The sequence below is a fragment of the Rattus norvegicus genome, chromosome 5, assembly GCF_021556685.1.
Source record: "Rattus norvegicus strain SHRSP/BbbUtx chromosome 5, alternate assembly SHRSP_T2T, whole genome shotgun sequence".
In the NCBI taxonomy this organism is placed as follows: Eukaryota; Metazoa; Chordata; class Mammalia; order Rodentia; family Muridae; genus Rattus; species Rattus norvegicus.
Genome location: NC_141538.1, coordinates 118,898,393 through 118,914,179, shown reverse-complemented (window position 1 = coordinate 118,914,179; position 15,787 = coordinate 118,898,393). Strand labels below are relative to the sequence as shown.

Sequence of the window (15,787 nt, the reverse complement as noted above, 5' to 3'; positions counted from 1 at the left end):
CCGTCTTAGGTTTCGAACACTCTACCCACCAATGTCTATTCTCCTTGATTCAAACACATGCAGGCTGAAGTAGAAGGATTGCTAAGAGGGTCAGGCTAACCCAAATCACACTGAGAGTGCTTGGGCTACAGAGGAAGACTCTATATATCTCAACCCTTCAAAGAATAAAAGAAAAAGGGGTTGGGGATTTAGCTCAGTGGTAGAGCGCTTGCCTAGGAAGCGCAAGGCCCTGGGTTCGGTCCCCAGCTCCGAAAAAAAGAACCAAAAAAAAAAAAAAAAAAGAATAAAAGAAAAATGAGAGAGAGATGTGAGAGAGAGAGAGATGTGAGAGAGAGAGAGAGAGAGAGAGAGAACGAGAACAAACTTGTCGCTGCTGAATTAACTATTTTGACATCTATTCTATACAACACACAGCCATTCTGTATAACATTATCTAACTGATGTCTTATCGCCTGTAGTTCATAAATCCAAAAAACTAAATTAAAACACGAGAGGGGACAATGCTATGGAAAAACATGAAAACAGAGGAACAATAGAAGCCATAGGGGAGGAAACACCTTATGACCTCTGGGGCAAATAACTAATAAGAAAACATTTCAACGTGAACTCAAGCTGGGTGCACCCTAACTAACCCTCATCATTCATTTACCTCATCTCCCTTTCCTTCCAAAGTTAGTAAAAGTTTGAGAGGAAGAAAAAAAAAAAGATTTCAGAAAAGGATCTTTTAAAATAACTAATTGTTGGGAGGACTAAATAAAATTTGCCCTAGCACACAACACACTCTCAACAAAGATTATTACTGTTAGCATCTCTTTTCAATCAAAATTACATGACATTTTGAAACTGCAAAGAAGTTAATGTCGTTTGTGGTTTTGCTATGTTATCAATGCTGAAAAGACTGAACAATATAACCTTTCATCAGTGAAATTAGTGTTCAACAAGTGATCAAGAAAAGGCATTATATATCATTTTGTTTTGAGTCAGAGTCTTACCATGTAGCCCAGGTTGGTACAGAACTAGCTACACAGACCAGCCTGGCCTGGAACTCAGATATCCTCCTGTCTCTGCCTTCCCAGTGCCAGAGATGTGTGCCACCGTGCCCAGCCTATAAATTGGGATTTTAAGCCAGTTTAAAGCCAGCATGGTGGTATATAATTGTACCCAACATTCTATGGCAAGAGGAGGGTGAATTTGAGGCTACTGTTTCAAACACAAGTCTTTACCTCAGTATCTTCCCTCAGAAATAGAATGTGAGCCACAAATGCAATTTTTAAATTTCTGCAAGGGCTGGAGAGATGGCTGACCAGTTAAGTGTGAACACTGTTCTTACAGAAGATCCAGATTCGGTTCCCAGAGCCCATGTCAAGGCTCCGTTCTGGTATCCCTGCACAGGCATTTGCACATAACCACACATACATGTAATTTAAAAATAATAAAAAGGGCCAGGCAGTGGTGATGGAGGCCTTTTAATCTCAGAGGAGGCAAAGGCAGGCGCATCTCTGAGTTCCAGGACAGCCAGGGCTATATGGAAAAACCCTATTTTAAAAATCAAAACATAAGGGTTTGGGGATTTAGCTCAGTGGTAGAGCGCTTGCCTAGCAAGCGCAAGGCCCTGGATTGGGTCCTCAGCTCCGAAAAAAAAAAAAAAATCAAAACCTAAAAAACAACAACAATAATGTTTCTGATAGCATCATATAAAGGAAAAAAATTAGGGTTGGAGAGATAGTTCAGTAGTTAAGAGTACTAGCTGTTGTTCCAGAGAACTGGTATTCACATCTTTGATTCCCTGCACTCAGGAGGCAGAGACAGGAAGACCCACAAGGCAACTTACAACTGTCTATAACTCCAGTTCCAGTGGACCTTACACACATGTGTACAAAACACCAATGCACATAAAACAGAAAAACAAATTAAAAACATAAAAAATAATTTTAAAAAAGACAAATTTAACTTTAATATGTAACTTACTTAATGCAATATATACAAATCATCACTTAAATATGCAAATAATGTGAAATAGAATAGCTTAAACTTTTTCACACTGTCTTCAGAGTCTCGTGTGCATTCCACACTTACGGTCATTCCAAAGAGCCCATTTCACTTGTGCCGGTGCTTCGGCAACCAAGTACCACTGACCTATTAACCTAGACTTTTCCAGAAAGAGTTTGGCAATGTTTTTAGCAAAGACTTTTGCTTCTTGGCTCAGTTTCTGACTATTCAAATACGAATGCTTACAGGCTTGAGTTCTTCCTGATTCCATCTGAGCAGAGGCAAGTGGGGGAACAATTGCTTGCTGCGACAGACAAGACAAATCCTAGAACTGTTTCCTTTCAGCCTTTTCCAATCTCTGGCAGATCATTTCCAAACTGAGGACCAGCACAGACCACTCTCCAGGTCGGAAGTAGATCAGCACCTATCCTTAAACTCTACTAGGTCCTCAGCAGTTTCCATTCAGCTCACTAAAAACGTATCGTCTGTTGGTAGAGCAAGGGCTTAGCATGTGCAAGGCCCTGGCTTTCCGACCTCAGCACCAATAAACACACACAAACGAATGCAAGCACTACATTCCCTTCCATTTGCAACAGAATACGCAGGGAGCTCCAAAAGGCATCCAAGTCTACATAAAATCCCAGTGTAAGAAAAAAAATTAAGGGGCTGAAGAGATGGCTCAGTGGTTAAGGGCACTGACTGCCCTTCCAGAGGTCCTGAGTTCAAATCCCCAGCAACCACATGGTGGCTCACAACCATCTATAATGAGATCTGATGCCCTCTTCTGGTGTGTCTGAAGACAGCATCGGTGTGCTTATATATAATAAATCTTTAACAAAAAAAGAAAAAAATTAAGTATCATTGGTTATGTGATTTCAAATATTAAAGGAGACTAGCTTGTTTTCTCCAAGAATTTAATGCTCGCACCAATACCAGAAGAGACTTCAAGGAACTAACCCCTTTTGTGACTTCCCCCAAACTAATGCGATTTTGTTAAAACTTTAACAGAGCAAGCAAGTTCAGACTGCTTGGCTGTTTGATGTACAAATGATTATTAAACCCAGCTGTAAGGACAGGGAAATGCTGGGCTGTCTCAAAAGTTCAAGGTTTTAAAATCGAACTCATTTTAAGAAAACATAGGCATTTTTATATTTAAAATTACAAAGTGGAAGAAAGGAGTCGTGTGACTTGTACTTGTTTACTTTTTGTCATCAGTGAAATGGGTTTTATGGTTGCTGCTAGATCCTTTTTTCCTTCTTTTAATTCTTTGACAATTTCAGAGAGATACTTCGGGTCATTTCCACATGCACACAGACCCACCCCTGTCCCCCCCTCTTATCCCACCGTCACAGCAAGTCCTCCTCTAATTTTCCTGTCAACTGTTTTGCTTTATTCCCTTTTCGAAAATTCTCTTGTTTCCCCTACAGTGAATTTATGTTCACTCCATACAAGCTCAATGGCTGCAGGGGATCTCAGGGGACAGGACACATCTAGTCAGAGTGTGTGTCTGTCTGTGTGTGTGTGTGTGTGTGTGTGTGTGTGTTACTAGATTAGATCCCCCTCACCACCAGACAATAATAATAGGTGGAATTTATTGAGACTAGGTTCAATTCGAGTGACAGCATACAACTCAATTTTAAATCAAATCCTTCTTCTGATGACAAGTCCACTATACACCACCAGTAATTGCATCTAAATTAGTGTGGGTACCTCCACATCTGCATTTATAAACGTTCAAAGTATCTTAAAAACTTCATTAATTCTTACAAAAGCCGTTAGGCCCTTAGAACAGCAAAAGGTCATGACTTCACCTCCTATTTTCTAATTCTAAGCTAATTCGCTTAGCTTCTCCTTGAAACAGTGAATTCGAAGTTAGGGGAAGGCTAGTAGACCTGGAATGTGGTCTAGCTGTCTCAAAGGAACCGAGATTATTCTAGGTAAACTTCTTCACTGAAAACACAATCGCTGGACACTACGGTGAGCCCACAGGTCAGATGCAAGTTAGAGGCAATCTAGAGAAATCAGGCCCAGCAAGGTGTGGCCTCTGAACTTCGGAGACAAACAAGTCACTTGAGGAATTCGAATCAGAAGTGGTAAGAGCCGACAGGAGGCAAAGTACAAGTCCAGGGAAGATTCCAGGGAGGGGTGGGGCATTCGAAAGGTGGGAAAGATGTGGAAATGCTCTCCAGAACTTGATTCCAGGGAGGAATCCAGTAACTTTCCCAGACTGAGAGACACCTCCCTAGCTAAGCAGAAAGGCCGGAGGGGCGCAAGGCCCACTCGAGGCCACGTCGGTCACGTCGGTCCCTCCGCTCCCTCCGCTCCCTCCCACCAACCGCGCAGAGGCTCCGCCCCGCTCCGGGAGGCCGCGGGAGCTAGATCCCCGAGCACGCGCGATCGCTGAGCTCGCAGGCCGGGTGGGCCTGGAAGTTCGAGCGGGGCTGATTGGCCTGGTCGCCGGCCGCCGCCAAGGCCTGCGAGCTGCCCAGCGCACCCTCCGCGGGCTCGGGACACGGCTTCCGCGCGGCCCCCGCACAGTGCGCCGCGAGCGTTACCTGATCAGGCGACAGCCGGGTGGGAGCCCCGAGGCTGCGATCACGGCCTCCTCACCTGGCGGAAGTACAGCTGCTGCCCTCACCTGGACGGAAGTGTGGCGGCCTCCTCACCTGGGCGTCTCTCCACCTCGCCAGAGGCTGGGCGGGGCGAGCGGGGCTCTAGCCCCTGGGCGTCTGCGCGCCTGTAAAAGTTCCGGGGGTGAGTGGGGCTACCAATCCTGGTGAGGCGGCCTGAGGCCTTGCGGCCAGGTGCGGAGTTGTGAGCCACCGGCGCTGACCCAAAACCGAGACCCCAAACAGACAAGTTCACTTAGCCCCTAGCCTAGCCCGAGGCCCCTCTGTTCCAGCCTTCTTGCGTCCCTTATGTTTTCCAGATGCGCTGACTCAACGTAAAATATCCTAAATGTCAATCTGTGTCCCCATCGTCCTAAGGGTAATTATGAGTGTCTTTTTTTTTTCTTATTTAGAATGTTGATGATAAGCATTTACATTATCTAATACAGACTACTCAAGGCTAAAGAGAATCAATCATCAGATATCTTACTGAATAAGTGCACTATTAAGCTCTGTGACTGACGGGGATGAGAGGTAAAATGGTATCCTCGAAAGATGAGTACATACAAGCAACAGCAACATGAGGACGTTCGCCGGTTATGCGTTTGATACTTTATGGCTGTGTGCTAATTTCAGGGAAATAAAATTTTTAGGCCTTGTAAAAAGGTGTGTAACCCCCCCCCACACACACACACATAAGGAATAAAATGGAAATGTCCGTTTTCACCTATCCTGTTCAACATACTATTGGAAACTTAAGCCGAAGCAAACAAAGGGTCATGCTGGGTGTTGGTGCACACCTCTAATCCCTGTGCTCTGGAGTTTCAAGTAGTATTGCGATTCCCTGTCTCAAAAAACACTAAGAAATAAAGGGTACACTAATAAGCAAGCAAGTAAAATGTCGTTTGTGGATGTTAAATATTAAATATAAATACTAAAGATTAAAGATAGAAAATCAAAGATGACTGGGCAAGATGACTCAGGGGATAGATAAAGGTAGGTACTGCCCAATCCTGATCACCGGTGTTCAAGTTCTAGCCCAGGAAGCCATATAGTGAAAAGTTCAAACCAACTACAGCAAGTTGTTCTTTGAGCTCCAAATTCCCCCAGTGCCCCATGCCCTCTCTCTCTCTCTCTCTCTCTCACACACACACACACACACACACACACACACACACACACACACGAGAATTGCTGTGAGTTCAAAATCAGACTAAGGTACATAGTGAGTTCAGGCCAGCCTGGACTACTGAAGTACATATCAGGACTTACCTTGTCTCAAAAAGAAATGCAAAATAGATGAATAAAATTTGGAACCCAATAGCTTTTGATAACAAATAATGGGCTTGGTAAGAATGAAATCAAGAAAGTAACCCCATTCACAATAGCAAAAACAGAGAAAACATACCCCGGAATCTTAGCTTACTTTCCCATGTGTGCTGCCTTGTCTTAGGGCAGCTTGGCACAAGCTGAAAGGGGGGAACCCCACTTGAGAGAATGCCTCCATAAGATCCAGCTATTAGAGCATTTTCTTAATTAGTGATTGATGAGGGAGGGCTCCACCCACTGTGACTGGTGGTCCTGGGTTCCATAAAAAAGCAGGCTGAGCAAATCAGTAAGCAACACCTCTCCATGGCTTCTGCATCAACTCCTGCCTTCAGGTTCTTGACCTGTTTGAGTTCCTATCATGGTTTCCTTTAGTGTTGAACATCTTCAATATGGAAGTGTAAGCCAATTAAACCCTTTCCTTCCCAGCTTGCTTTTTGGCCATGGTGTTTTATCTCAGCAATAGAAACCCACATTAAGAAAAAACTGGTACCGGAAATGGGGTGTTGCTGCGACAGCCCTGACAATGTTGCTTCAGGAGAGATTTGTGGAAGGACTTTAGAAATTGGTGTAAGAAAAGCCACTGAGTGTTCAGTTTGTGGTGAGCTGTTCTGCAGGATCTTAAAAGACAGGAATGTTGAGGACAAGGCAGAACGAGGAGGCCTGGATTGTGAAGTTTCAGGGAGGTTTAAAGACTACCAGGAGCCATTTGTTACTTTGAACTAAGGTTCTGGTTAGCTGGGGGTGAAGAAGAATTGGCTGTGTTTAACAAGATAACCAGAATTAGTAAAGTGAAACCTTTGCCTTTCGAGGATAATTAATGCAGGTTAGCTGGAGCTGAGGAATTAGCAGTAATAAAGAAGAGACCAGCATCATTAAGGTTAAAACTGTTCGGGAAGTGTTTTCTCAATGCCAAGGAGATGACCTTGGTGAAGGTGCACCCACAGTGGCATTGAAGGTCCAGGATTGAGGACTAGTCGTGCAGAGAACTTGAGCCTGGGCACTGTGAAAAGAACCTAGCAGAGGTTATTAGTTGAAAGTGCAGCCCAGTTGTAGCTGAAGACCCCAGCAGTGTAGAGATGCCAGTCCCATGGGATGGCCACTAGAACAGCAGCAGCAGCGGAGTGGAGTCAGCTGGAGCCTACAAGACAAGATGTGTGTGCTGCAGAGGGCAGAGCTGGAGAAGTGACCCAAAGCCTGGAAAGGGACCAGCAGATCATGAGTGGATTCCAGGCACTGGACACTGAATTATTTATACAGTTGGAGTTTGGCTTGGCTTTGTGTGCATTGCGACTCTGCCCTGGTTCTGCCTTGTTGAAGCAAGGGGGTATTTATCATATTTTTGATTGGACGGGAGCTTACAGTTGAGAGATTAAATTTAAAGAAATTTTAGGTTTTAAGAGAGACTTGGATTTTTAAAGAGATTGAATTTGTCAAGACAGAGGGGGGGATTTTTAAATTGGTAAAATATTTTATACTGTGGGGTTAATGTGTGATCTTGAGGATGAGCATGAAAGGAAAGGTTGGGGCCTAACAGTGATGTGTGTCTCATTGACAAAGTCTGCATTACTGCTGTGATAAAATACTCTGACACTAGCAACTTAGGAGGAAGATCTTGGTGAGCTCAAGATGGTTCCAGGCCAGCCAGAGCTACATAGTGAGACCCTGCAAGAGCTCTCTTCTCTCTTCTTCTCTCTTCTCTCCTCTCCCCTCTCCCCTCTCTCCCCTCTCCCCTCCTCCTCCTCCTCTTCTTCATCCTCTCTCTCTCTCTCTCTCTCTCTCTCTCTCTCTCTCTCTCTCTCTCTCTCTCTCTCTCTGTTTAAAAGCACTATAAGACAGAGTTTTTTTGGCTCATAATTCCAGGTTGCAGGTTGCAGTCTATCAGTGTGAGGAAGTCAGGGTGTTAGGAATGGAAAACAACTAATCACATGCCACTCAGTCAAGAAACAGCAAAGAAGGCTTCTATTTACACAGTTCAGAATCCTGTTTAGGGAATGGTGCCACCCACAATATGCTGATGATCCCCACCTCAATTAATGTAATCAAGGTAGTCCCCCACAGACGAGCTCACAGACAAACCTGATTTAGATAATCCCTCCTAGAAACTCTTCTTAGGTGATCTGGGTTGTGTCAAGTTGACAACTAAAACCAAACCAAGACACTTGGGACTGAGTTTAATGATGAAAATATTCTCTGACATGTTATGGAACACTAATGAGAAAAAACAGACACAAATGTTCACAGATTGAGAGAATTGATATTGATATCCCCCACTAAAGTAACTTATACATTTGATCCAATTCATACCAAAATAAAACGAAACTTTTTATAGAAAGAGAAAAGAAGTCCTATAATTTTTCTGGAATCACAAGAGACCCAGAGTGGCCAAAGCGATCCTGAGCAAATGAAATAAAGCTGGAAGAATCCTAACTCTTGGTTCTAGAGTATATTATGAGGCTCTAGCAACTGAAGCCTAATATACCAGCACACAGACCATTGCATCCATAGCCAATTGGTCTTCAACAATGGAGTCAAAGACAAGATTCGGAGAGAGGGCAGTCTCTTCAATAAATGGTGTGAAAACAATAAACACACCCGTGTCTGTTACCACATGCAAAAATCAACCCAAAGCCGATCAAAGACCTAAATCAAAGATGTGCCATTTTAAGATATTTGGTAGATGGTGGTGTTTTTGAAGGGACTGAGGTAGCAGAATAAACTCCATTTTATTCTTAAAACACCATTCTAAGTTAACTTGCCCTTAGAGAGGCATGGCCAATGAAGAGACTAAACGCAGCAGGGCGGATTCCATCTTGTCCTCTAAAATCTATTTTAAGCTGCTGTCCTTGGAGAAAGCTACTGTCCTTGGAGTGATATGGCCCCCACTCTGAGGTCTGGGAAAAATCACAAAATGTCCCCTGCAGTAGCAAAATAGACACAGCAGCTGCAGCTGGCTGATAACAACAGAGTGGGCTAAGAAAAAATAAGTCTTTGTCAGGTCAAGATGCCCCTTTTTAGCTGTGTGGTCTCTCCTTGTGGTCTGAACAAACGCTATCAGTTTGAAGGTTAACATGCCTTTACCTATTTACCCAATCATGTAATGCCAAGGCTCAAAAGCCCCAACTTGCAAACTTTTCCTGTATAAACCCTAAGCCCCTAGACCCAAGGGTCACTTTCTTAACCTGTTGTGCAGAGAGGGTTTGTGACCCAAGCCTGAGCTAGAATAAATACTCTCATGTGCTTACATCAGGGTTGTGGTTCCTGGTGGTCTCTTTGGGTTTTTTAATAACATTTTTAATAATTTTATCTTATGTAAATGTTTTTTTCTTTTTTGCCTGCATATATGTCTGTGAACATGTTTGTGCCCTATTCCCAAGGAGGCACCAGAAGAGAGCATCAGATCCGCTGGAACTGGAGTTACCGAGTGTTTTGAGGCACTGTTTAGGTGCTGGAAATCAAACCCAGGTTCTGTGGAAGAGTGGCCCATGCTCCCTCCTCTTAGATGATTAGCGTATCTCAAGTTGACATAAAGGTAGCCAACACAATAGGTTTGTGCCAGTTCACTGATCCCTGAAAACATTTGGTAGTTTTAAATATGACAAAGCCTTTTTTAAAGGAGAATTTTGTCTAGAAACTGTGTAAAAGTGGATTGACGACCTTGGAGAAGCGGCCTATGTTAAAACAAAAGAAGTCGCTGTAGCAAGGGAGATAGGAAGTAAGGAAAACCTGAAAAGGGATGAAAATACATGATCAACAGCCTCCACAGCCCCGGGCAGTGGTAGTGCAAACCTTTGAACCCAGCACTCAGGAGGCAGAGGCAGGGGGATCTATGTGAGTTCAAACCCAGCCTGATCTACCGTGATCCAGGACAGCCAGGATTTCACAGAGAAACCATGACTCAAAAAAAAAAAAAAAACCCAAAAAACAAAACAAACAAAAAAAAGAACACCTTAAAAAAATAGAAGAAAAAAAAACAATGAAAAAATACCAGACTGAACAAAGAACAGGCAGACATGGTGGCTCCCTCACCCAGGAGTCAAAGACAGAAAAGTCCCTTTATTAAGTAAGTTCAAGGCCACCAAAGCTACATAGTAAGATCCTGGTTCACTGGAAGAGCTTGAAGGGGCTCGAGACCCCTTATGAACAACAATGCCAAGCAACCAGAGCTTCCAGGGACTAAGCCACTACCTAAAGACTATACATGGACTGACCCTGGACTCTGACCTCATAGGTAGCAATGAATATCCTAGTAAGAGCACCAGTGGAAGGGGAAGCCCTGGGTCCTGCTAAGACTGAACCCCCAGTGAACTAGATTGTTGGGGGGAGGGCGGCAAGGGGGGGGAGGATGGGGAGGGGAACATCCATAAAGAAGGGGAGGGGGAGGGGGATGTTTGCCTGGAAACCGGGAAAGGGAATAACACTCGAAATGTATATAAGAAATACTCAAGTTAATAAAAAAAAAAAAAAAAAGATCCTGGTTCACCTGTTTGCCTCACCATTAAAAACACGTTTAATGATATTAGTTGCTTAATGATTGCGTGAAGATATTGCAAACATGGAGAAAATTGAGAATTAAAAATGTCTCCAAATTTTATGTGTACAATATCTGTGTATGATAAATACACATTTGCAAAGTGGAGGACAGAGGTCAATGTCAGGGATATACCTTTATTATTTTGAGACTAGTTCTTTCAATTAGCCTGGAGCTCATAGATTTAGCTAGACTAACTGGTTAGCAAACCCCAGGGACCCACCTCTCTCAAGGTTTAGAGACGTACATCACTTTGTCCAGCTGTTAAATGGGCGCTAGAAATGTGAGTCCAGATTGTCATGCTTGCTGGCTCAGCAAGCAATTTGCTGACTGAGCCATCTCTTCACTCTGATTCCAAGTTTTGAAGCTGGGCTCAGTGATTAAGAGTACTTGTGCAGCAGGCAGGGTGGCGTATGCCTTTAACTCCAGCACTTGGAAAGCAGAGGCAGGTGGATCCTGTGAGTTCAAGGGCAGCCTGGTCTACAAATCGAGGCTAAGATAGCAGGGCTCTGTTCAATAGAAAACTCTGTCTCAAACAACAACAAACAACAAGTACGTGTGCTCCTGCGCAGCTCTGAGGTTGGATTCTGAGCACCCACGTGGTGGCTAACAGCCATCCATAACTCCAGTTCCAAGGGATGCCACAGACATGCACGTGGTGCATCACACGCATGCCAGCAGAACATCCAGGTACACAACATAAAACTAGAAGAGTTGAGGGGTTGGGGATTTAGCTCAGTGGTAGAGCGCTTGCCTAGGAAGCGCAAGGCCCTGGGTTCGGTCCCCAGCTCCGAAAAAAAGGACCAAAAAAACAAAACAAAACAAAACAACTAGAAGAGTTGGTCCTTTGAATAGGTATGGCCCCCAGAAACTCAAGTGTTAGAATGCCTGGCCATAGGGAGGGTGGCACTGTTAGGAGGTGTCGCCTCATTGGAGAAGATGTGGCATTGTCCGGAGGAAGTGTGTCACTGTGGAGGTAGGCTTTGAGGTCTTATATGGTCAAGCTATGCCCAGAGTGGCACACAATCTCCTTCTGCTACCTATGTATTAAGATATAGAACTCTCAGCTCCTTGCTTGTCTCTGTGCTTCCTGCCAGCCCCAATTAAATGTTTTCCTTTATAAGTGTGGTCTCAGTTATGATGTCTCTTCATAGCATTAAAACCCTAAAGTCATCCGTGTGTGTGTGTGTGTGTATGTGTGTGTGTGTGTGTGTGTGTGTGTGTGTGTGTGTGTGTGTGTGTGTAGGGTGGTGGTGGCAGCTGCATTTGTCAGAATGTGTGCACAAGTCTGCATGTGAAGGCTGGAGTGGACCTTGGGTTTATATCTCAAGAGCCATCCACTTTGCTTTTTGTGATAGAATCTCTCCAGGAACTTGAAGATGATTAGGTTAGGCTGGCTGTCTAGCAGGTTCCAGAGATCAGGCATCAGTCTATTTCTGGCTCCCTAGTACTTGAATTAAAAGACTAACAATAAATATTATCATACACTCAGGTGCTTGTTTGCTCGTGGCTTTTGGGGATCAAGCTCAGGTCCTTGTGCTTTTGAGATGAACACTTAGCAGAAGCCAGCTCCCCAGTCCTGAACAGACACTAAATGGTGAGTCAGTTCGTTTTAATTGGAGCCTATGTAGTTAGGTTACAACAACAAAGTGTACAGTAAGAAATAGGTGTGAATCAGCAGGAGTGCCGTTATAGGAGAAAATGTTGTGCAGAAGTATCAAGGATATAGAAGATTCCTGATGTTATTACCAGAGGAAAATTTTCATGTTAAATATTCAAGTAAAAAAAAGATTTGAGGAAACTTTTATCTCATATTTCTGTTCTAACCATAGAGACATGTGTTAGACTGTTTTTCTCAGATATTTTCTGTGTGCAAAACTAATCTTTAGTGAAAGAAAAACACATTTATCTGAAAATCTTAGGAATCAATATAGCTGGGCATGGTAGTGCATTCCTTTCATGTCAGTGTTTGGGAGCCAGAGACAGATCTGAGTCCAGTGCCAGCCTGGTTTGCATAGTGAGTTCTAGGCTAGCTAGGATACATAATGAGACTGCTAGTCATGTCCTTCGCTTTCAGGAAAAGTCTGAAGAGTTTCTGTGGCACTTCATATGATAACGAAACTAGGAATTAAAAATGTTGAGACTTAACAGAGGAAACTCAAATGGCCAAGAAACACTTAAATGTTCAATATCCTTAGCCATCAGGGAAATGCAAATCAAAATGGCTTTGAGATTCAGTCTTACATCTGTCAGAATGGCTAAGATCAAAAACACCAATGACAGCTCATGCTGTCAAGGATGTGAAGCAAGGGAAACACTTCTCCGCTGCTGGTGGGAGTGGAAACTTGAACAGTCACTTTGGAAATATTTGGAACTCAATATGGTGGTTACTCAGAAAATTGGGAATTGATCTACCTCAAGACCCAGGTCTACCACTCCTGGGCATATATATACTCAAAGGTCACTCCATCCTACCACAAGGATACTTACTCAGCTATGTTCATCGAAGCTTTATTAGTAATAGCCAGGAACTGGAAACAAAGAATGGATAAAGAAAATATGGTACATTGACACAATGGAGTATTATTCAGCCGCTGAAAACAATGACGTCATGAAACTGATAGAACTAGAAAAAAATATCATCCTGAGTGAGGTAACCCAGTCCCAGAAAGACAAGCATGGTGTGTACTCACCGTGGCTATTAGCTGTACAGTAAGAGGTAATCATGTGACAGTCCACAGACTCGGACAGGCTAAGCCACAAGGAGGTCTTAAGTAGGAATGCAAGGATCCCCCCAGGAAAGGGGAAATAGAATAGACTTCCAGGATGGATTGGGGCAGGTAGGATTGGCATAGGAGTGATCAGGGAGGGGTGAGAGAGAAAATACTGGGAGAAACTATTGGAATTAGGGGATATTTCAGAGCCAGCTAGAAATCTAGTGCAATGGACATTTCATGAAATCTAAGTGAGTAACCCTAGCAAAGACTCCTAGAGAAGGAAGACATGGAGCCTGAACTGGCCATCTTCTGTAGCTAGGCTAGGCCTCAAGTGGAGGGATTAGGACACAGAGAGATTTCATCTAACAACTGGTAAGAGCAGGTGCAGAGTCTCACAGGCAAACATTTGGCAGAGCTTAGGAGTCCTGAAGATGAGGTGGGAGGAAGGAACTAGAGGGATCAGGGACACCATAAGAACACGATCCACATATCAACTGACCAGGATTCATGGGTGCTTACAGAGATCAGGGAGCCTGTAGGAATATGACTTAGGTCCTCTGCATGTATGTTATGGCTGAGTAGCTTGATGTTCTTGTAGGAGTCCCAATAGTGGGAGCAAAGGGGTCCCTGACTCTTTTGCCTACTTGTGGGGAAAAAGAATACATAGTTCCCTCCTACAGGATTGTCTTGTTCAGACTTGATTCAATATGAGATATGTGCCTGAATTTATTGTAGTTTGTTATGTTGTGTTTGGTTGATGTCTCTGGAAGGCCTGCTCTTTTCTGAGAGGAGGCAGAGCCAGGGCAGAGTGGGAAGGGGGGTGGTTGGAGGGGTGGGAGGTGGGAAGACTTGGGAAGGGGAGGGAGGGAAATTATAGTTGGAATGCAATCAATGAGAGAAGAATGAAAATTGGGAGGTGGGAAGACTTGGGAAGGGGAGGGAGGGAGGGAAATTATAGTTGGAATGCAATCAATGAGAGAAGAATGAAAATTTAAAAATGAGGCTTAAGTTGTTATCAAATTTAAATATCGTAGCAGCCATGTGGTTATGGTAATTCATGTGCTCATGAAACTGCAAAACAGAGAAGTTACTTTATTGCAGATATAAGGGCCTTTTGAGAGGAAGTGATACATCATCAATACCTTAATACATCATCAATTCGAGAGTCAATTTTCTGTCCATGTGATGCCAGAGACTTGTGCTTGCTAGGCAACTCTACCACTATCCCAGCTCAGGAGTCAAAAGTTTTATAGTTTCGTTGCTGTCTTATAGAATCCTTTTAATTCTTTTAAATTTGCATATTGTAGAAGAGAATAAAGATAATCACTAAAGCCATAAAAATAGATTCAGTAATGGGGTTAATCAGCAAGGCATCAGCAGTTCTAAGTCATTGTTTTAAATCTGTACTAAAATTGATACACAGATCAGCAGTATTCTTGCATTCAGCAGGGAACCATCTGATTCTGTCATAATTTTAGTAGACCTGAGGCGCGGAATTGCTTCCTTTAGTCCTCTGGGTTTATGTTGTATTTTTAAAACCAACTAGAACATTCTGAATCCAAGAAGTAATTAAATGGAAAGTTGCTCTTATCATCTTGTAAGATGTACAATTGATATATTCTGTCTTTTTTAATATTTATTTTTATTTGTATGTGTGTGAGTGTTTTGTCTGCTATTTCCACCATATGGGTCCCAGGGATTGAATTTATTTGTCAGACAGAGCAACAAAGGTTCTTACCCACTGAGCCAAATATGTTTGTAGTGCTTGGGGAGGCCAGAAGGGGACCTTAGACCTCCTGGAACTGGAATTACAGGTCGTTAGCCACTACCTGGGTGCTAGAAACCAACTCCTAAGCCATCTCTCCAGGCCCGATATTCGGTCCTCAGAAGCCATTCCTTAGTGTTGGGTCACTATATTATGCTACAGCGATCTATAATCACACTTGGATCACCTCTAGGCAATCTAAATTCTTTCAACCATAGGGAACTCCCTATCCTTTGGGGCCTCCAGGATCACCGCTAGTGTCCACTAGGAGCTGGGACAAGCACCTAGGTGAACTTTGGGTCGTTCTCCCAGCACTTAAGTATCAATTGGGGATCATCACAAGGAGCTGTTTCTGTCTCCTTGTGAGGGTTCTCAGGGAAGCTACTAGAGAAGACTCCCAGACGTGTGTTTTTTTTTAATTATTCAGTTTTTAAAAGTAAGTGTGTGTGTGTGTGTGTGTGTGTGTGTGTGTGTGTGTGTGTGTGTAAATCAATTTTTTTCTTTCCACCATGTGGGTTCCAGGGATTGAATTTAGATTGTCAGGCCCTGGAAGAAGTGCCTTTACACACTGAGTAGTCTCCCTGACCTGGGCATTTTTTAAATAATAATAATGATGGTGATGATGATGATGATGATGATGATGATGATGATGATGATGATGATGATGATGTTCCCATGCTTGCTTTGGCAGAGATTAAGATGGTCCCTGATCAAGGATGACAAGCGAACATATTAAAAAAAAAAAATCTCGCCTTTGTGACTGACTGCGTCTAGTTATCTCAGGGAGCACCCTTAGAAAACCTAAGCTGCCCTACAAGAGTCAGGCCCCTTTAAGGCCCTTCCTTATCTC

The 15,787-nt window shown here is 43.4% G+C and overlaps 1 protein-coding gene across 2 annotated transcripts in view; it reads right to left on the bottom strand.

Moving 5' to 3' along the window:
• Nucleotides 1–4,677, bottom strand: part of Patj (PATJ, crumbs cell polarity complex component) — a 304,077-nt gene extending 299,400 nt beyond the window's left edge. Inside the window, exon 1 of one of the 2 annotated variants that reach the window (XM_087660182.1) lies at nt 4,545–4,677. The gene's annotated coding sequence lies outside the window, so the exon portion shown is untranslated. 2 annotated transcript variants of the gene reach the window in all.
• Between the last annotated feature and the right edge of the window lie 11,110 nt (nt 4,678–15,787).